The sequence below is a fragment of the Lactuca serriola genome, chromosome 4 (genome assembly GCF_051521515.1).
Source record: "Lactuca serriola cultivar US96UC23 chromosome 4, Lser_US96UC23_V15, whole genome shotgun sequence".
Classification (NCBI taxonomy): domain Eukaryota; kingdom Viridiplantae; phylum Streptophyta; class Magnoliopsida; order Asterales; family Asteraceae; genus Lactuca; species Lactuca serriola.
Genome location: NC_136411.1, coordinates 9,330,715 through 9,336,714, shown reverse-complemented (window position 1 = coordinate 9,336,714; position 6,000 = coordinate 9,330,715). Strand labels below are relative to the sequence as shown.

The 6,000-nt window shown below is 33.2% G+C and overlaps 1 long non-coding RNA gene across 10 annotated transcripts; it reads right to left on the bottom strand.

Moving 5' to 3' along the window:
- Positions 1-570: 570 nt before the first annotated feature.
- Positions 571-4,414, bottom strand: LOC145101007 (uncharacterized). 10 transcript variants are annotated; one of them, XR_013705402.1, is made up of 8 exons: positions 3,761-4,117; positions 3,623-3,727; positions 3,469-3,538; positions 3,248-3,311; positions 2,937-3,036; positions 1,786-2,482; positions 1,552-1,683; positions 571-975 (listed from the first exon to the last, which is right to left on the bottom strand). It is a non-coding gene; the product is annotated as an uncharacterized LOC145101007 (long non-coding RNA). The 10 variants fall into 10 exon arrangements; XR_013705405.1 differs by having other exon boundaries at positions 1,552-1,699; positions 1,786-1,898; XR_013705397.1 differs by having other exon boundaries at positions 1,786-1,898.
- Between the last annotated feature and the right edge of the window lie 1,586 nt (positions 4,415-6,000).

The window sequence follows — 6,000 nt, the reverse complement described above, 5'->3', positions numbered from 1 at the left end:
GTGTTGTACTTTCCATGGGCATTTTGGTAATTGAGTAGTTATTGAGTAGATCACATGTGGGTACAGGCCAGGTGGTTGGAGCTTTATCTGGAGGAGTAGTTAGTATCATCCCGCACAGCTAGCAAGGTGAGTTATCCTCACTGTATCAATTGGGTCTAAGGCACCAAGGTCGGCCCTTAGGATATTATTATTATTATTATGACTCGGTGTGACGCATGCTATAATGAACCGTTAGATCGATACCAGGATTGACAAGGTGAGTTATGCTATGATAGATTGGTATGCTAGTGACTTGGTTAGGTCGGTAGTCCAGACAAATGAGATTGCTATGATTGATGATCTGTGGAAAATGATATCTGATTTATATGCTAGAATATGTTATGTGCATAGTTATTTGAAAATAAATTATGAAACAAATTATGTTTGGATGATTTGTAAAACATGGATACTTTGTGGTGTTTTTGAAAAGTTTAATTTTGTTGGAAAATTTTATGGGTGTTACACAAATCATTCCAACGGTTTGAGAACCTGAATCTTCATAATATTTTAGAGTGCCCTACAACAAAAAAATGTCTCAATAACCAGTTTATTGAAGCGATAAACATAAGATACAATATGAGAGGTTGTCGGTTAACAAAACCGATTGAAAATTCCAAGCATGTTGTTATTATCGGTAAACATTAGAGCATAGAGGTTAAGTACATAGCTACTTTTTGCAATATAAAAACAAAAAAAATAATAAAAAAAATAAAAGAAATCAAAGGGTGATTAGACAACCAACCGGTTAGAAACCGAAAGATTTTGGTGTTTGTGAGTGTATGAGAGAGAGAGAGAGAGAGTGCTGACGTGGATACTTATATCATAAAGTGATGAGACGATTTGTATGATTCCCACTATGATCATTTGAGAATGAACGGGCTAGGCCAAAACCTGCTAGCTTAAAATTTCCTTCATTGTCAATTAGAATGTCAGAACCTGTAGAAAAGTTGGTGATAAGAATTTAAACCAAAATAATAATAATAATAATAAATCATTTTTCCCTAAATTTCATGAGTTGTAAATAATTATAAGATTTTTTTTTGATTTATTAGAGGATGAATGTAAGGGACGAGTTTGGTATGTGGATTCCAACGGAATTGGAATTGGAGATTCCATTCCATGGTCTGTAATCATGCATGCTTGCCAAATCCTTCAAATTTGGTGTTTTAAGGGTTTCACCATTCGTATGGTTGGGTAAGAGGAAATTGAATTCATCCTTAATTTTTATTTTTTTGTTAAAAGACGAAAATAGCCTCGACATATATGTTGAAATAAATAAAATAGAAAATTTTATTAAGAGTGAAATTTCAAAAATAGAAAATTCGCTAAGAGCGTGTTTGGTTCACGGATTCTAAGGGAATATGACAGAACTGGAATTTTTTATTCCTTTCCATGGTTCCCTATATTTTTTCGTAAAAATAGCAAATAATCCTTATTTCTCTTGGTTTTTCAAAGAAATAAGATAGAATGAACAAAGAGAATACGATTGTATACTATCCAAAGCTGTCAGACCTTTATATCTTGTTTGCCATAATAATCTGCCCAAGCATTCCAGTCAGTAGATGGATATCATGTCTTCTCTGTTCAATACCAGGATTCTTTTTCTATTACCGAGCCATGAATCCATCCGATTGTTCATGTAAGCTTAAGAGTATAAGGACTTAAATCAACATAAATGAAAGAATAAGGATATGAATGAAAATAAAGAAGATTACAGAGGGTGAGTTGTGGGAATTAGGATCCTACCATCTCGTATTTCAATTCATCCATCCCGTTTGGTTATCAAGGGTAAATTCGTCCATTGTCCCTATACCATCCCTTCTGAACATACACTTGTAATCAAACCTCCAACAAGCATTCTAATTATATGGATAAAAAAGCAAGTTAAACCAAACACTATAAAAATCTTTTTGTATATATATTATAAACATCAACAAATTTGGCAATTGATAACTATTTGTAATTTTGTTACATCTAGACATCCTATTTTCCTCCGGGTTTTGGACAAAACCTTTGACTCGTCACAAATATATATATATATATATATATATATATATATATATATATATATATATATATATATATATATATATATATATATATATATTATCGATTTACCATTTTACCCTTGTTTTACCGTACTTTAATTAATTAATTGTTGTCACACAAATCTATAGGGTCATTTCTTTTTTGCAATTTTCATCTAAATAGACAAAGCCTAGTAAAGTAAGTGTTGGCCTTCAAAACAAAAGGGGATTATGAAACCATGAAACAGAGACCAAAATTGATAGATACATAAAACAGAGGCTTAGTTTAGACCAAAATTTAAAATAATCTCATATTCTTTCACCTTTTACTAAAAAAAGAAAAAACAACCAAATATTATTAAACGAAGTTATTAGAAAAAGAAGTATCTGTTTCTCCACTTGTTTGACTCATATTCCTGCATAGAAAAAGCCAAACTTCATATTCAACACCAACTAATATAATTTTTATTGATTTTCTTTCCTATGAATCACCATGACTAATAACTTCTTCCTTTTGGTTTTGTTGGTATCTAACCGGATCTTTTTACTAAAATAATACAATCTGGAATTAATATTATTATTTTATATGTTCTTTTTTTTTTCTTTAAGTAAAATAAAACAAAAAAAATTGTCATGGGTATAAAGATGGTCTAGCACTAAGTTGTAAACTCAAGAATCCTATATGATGAAGCTCTAAGTTGAAAGATAATTATATAAGGAATTGAATTACATGCAAGTTACAATTTTTATTTTCATTTTATAACATAAATATTAAATAGTATATTGTTTAAATAAACAATAATCTGTATTTTCTTTAAGCAAAATGGTAAATAGGTTGGTTAAGTAAATAGTCAAACATGTAATTTTTACTTTTAAAATGCTTCATCACCAACAACTTTCTTTTGAATTCTTCAATCTGTGTTTGTCAATGTAAGGCAACTACTTTCTTCAAATCATCCTTTTTCTCTTTCTGCAAGTCGAGGCAAACAGTGGTTAGTACTGTGTGTGTTTGTAACAGAAAATCAATTTCAGCCAAATAAGGTACCACAAACACCAAGGATAAGATCCGAGGAACGTGACATGCATTGGATTTCTCAATTTTTGTCAACTTTTTTTTTTTTTTGTAAATATTAATAAAACATATTCATTGCTATAAGTTTAAATTTAAATGAAACACTTACCTCTCCTGTGAGCAAAACAGGTCTCTTTTATAAAAAGGTTACACATTGGACCATAGGAACGGAACTGTAGATGCAAGCATGAAAACATGGGAAACCAAAGTAAGTAAATGGTATCCCTACCAACTCAAAGAACACATACATCAAAAACTGCATAAAATTACCAGATAAAAAAAATTATTACTTGTAACATGAAACCTGTAACATTATGGTGACATGGGTACCTTCAACCTCCCATTCGAATGTAGGAGCAGAGCAATTGGTTATACAGAGGATCCAATTGATCGACGATACCTTGATAAGAACCGAGAATAAAATCGATTTCAGGTATTAGGAAATCGTTTTGATACTTGAGCTATTAGGAAATCGATTTGATACCTGAGAAAGAGAAGGAGAAGGTGGTTTCTTCCATGTCGATGAGCTGAGGTGGGGATAAATCGGAGGTTTTCCTCAGGAAGCGAAGACTTCTAGCCGGACGTGAAGCTGATCAACAAAAACTCAAGCTGTCAAAAGTACCATAAATCGATGCTAAACTTAAATAGTTAATAGCGCAATGATCAGTGAATAACTCGAAATCCGATCCCGAACTTTCATATACTTCTATCAACAATCGGAATGAGGAAGCAGCCGGACATGTGGCTTTAACAAATTCAAGACTATCATAATAACTGGCTTTCAATATGATCAGAAGCTAATTCAAACTAAGCAAAACGATAAAAGCTTGCCTCAGATAAACAAAACCATATTTAAAGTTCTATGATCAAATCAGGAAGAAAATCAGAGCATATCGATCTTATTATATCTACAAAATTCTACATGATACGCGAAAGCAACCATACGAAATAGTTGATCAACAAAAATTCAAGCTGTCAAAAGTACCATAAATCGATGCTAAACTTAAATAGTTAATAGCGCGATGATCAGTGAATAACTCGAAATCCGATCCCGAACTTTCAGATACTTCTATCAACAATCGGAATCAGGAAGCAACCGGACATGTGGCTTTAATATGAAAGGGGATTTAGGGTTTTTGATGATGTCGCAATAGTGAGGAGTTAGACCGGTGGCCGGTACAGAGAAAAGCGGAGTAGGTTGTCGATGAATGAGATCCGCAAGACCAGCACGTGTTCACAAAGAATACACATAGTTTCAAAAAATACCCCGTTGTAAAAACGAAGACGGGATTGCAGGTACACCCATAAAGAGAGGGCCTTTTCTGCCAAATACTTGCCTAATTCACTATTCATGTTGCAAGCCAAGTTTAATATATTTATATTAATAATAATAATAACAAGACTATTAATTAGTTTCGGTTAACAGTAGACTAAACTCTAGTGGTAATGATATTAAGTTTTGTCAAAGGAAAATTGTTTTAAGTAAACGAAGCGTTGTCCGAGTACAGAATCACTACCTTATCAGGTGAGTGCATAGTTACTTTCATCTTACACATAGATATGGAGTATTTTATATGAATTACGTGTTATGTGTGCATATTATCTGAATATTTGTTGTTTATGTTGGATTAACGATTTTATACATATTTTAAAATGATCTAAGTTGTATATGTATTTTATATCTACAAAATATGTTAAGGTAAAACATGTGTAGATGAAATATGAGTTGGATGATGAGATAAGAGGTAATATAGACCACAGGATAAGGGTGAGAGGTGAACAATGAGAGAAGTCTTTTACCCAAGCGTTAGCCCCGTTATCTAGCAGAGTATGGATGACAACCATAGACTGTTCTAGACAGTCTAGTGGAACACTAGCAGACTCGCAACCTGTAGGTGTTGTGAACGATGTGTTCACCCGGTGTACTCTAAAAACTCATTGACATGTATTGTGAGTGGACTCTCGAAAATGATATTGTCAATAAACGAGATAAACCCTTGCAACTATGCAGACTTAGTGCCTAAACCCTGGCGACTATGTAGACTTAGTGCCTAAACCTTGGCGACTATGTAGACTTAGTGCCTAAACCATGGTGACTATGTAGACTTAGTGCCTAAACCTTGGCGACTATGCAGACTTAGTGCCTAAAACCTGGTGACTATGGACTTAGTGCCAGTTGTATAAACCCTGGCGACTATGCAAACTTAGTGCCTAAACCTTGGTGACTATGGGCTTAGTGTTTGTTGTGTAAGCCCTGGCGACGATGGGCTTCGTGCCTATTCCTTAGGACAAGCCTTAGGAATGAATAAACAAGGAATATCTGGTTTTTAAGGTATATCCCTAAGAGTAAAGGAGATAAAGGGGATGGGTAATTGGGTTAGTTAATTGCTTGATGTTTAAATATAAGAATTATATTATTGTGGGTTGAAAACCCTATGTACTCACCAAGTTTTCCCAACTTGACCCACTTAAGCTTATTTGTATCACAAATGTCGATATGAAGCTACTTTACACTGAGAGATTTAAAAGAGATGTAGATCACTAGTGTAAATGAATGTAAGTTCTGTTTATGCTTATGTTTCTGTATTGACGATGACATCCCAAATGTTTTAAAATAAATAAAAATACGTTTCTTCGGAAATGCTTTGATAACGCATTTATCATGTTTTTCTGGGAACAAATTCCGCAACATTTTTATTGAAAGAGGTACTCTAATTTTATAAAGCATAAACAAAAATCGGTATTTTCTGGCCGTGAAAAATAAGGATGTCATAGTATGCATCCTGGTTATACATAACTAAGATTCTATATATCCCAAGAATGTTTGGTTTGGCCATATTTCTTGTTGTTTTTTGATGAAGA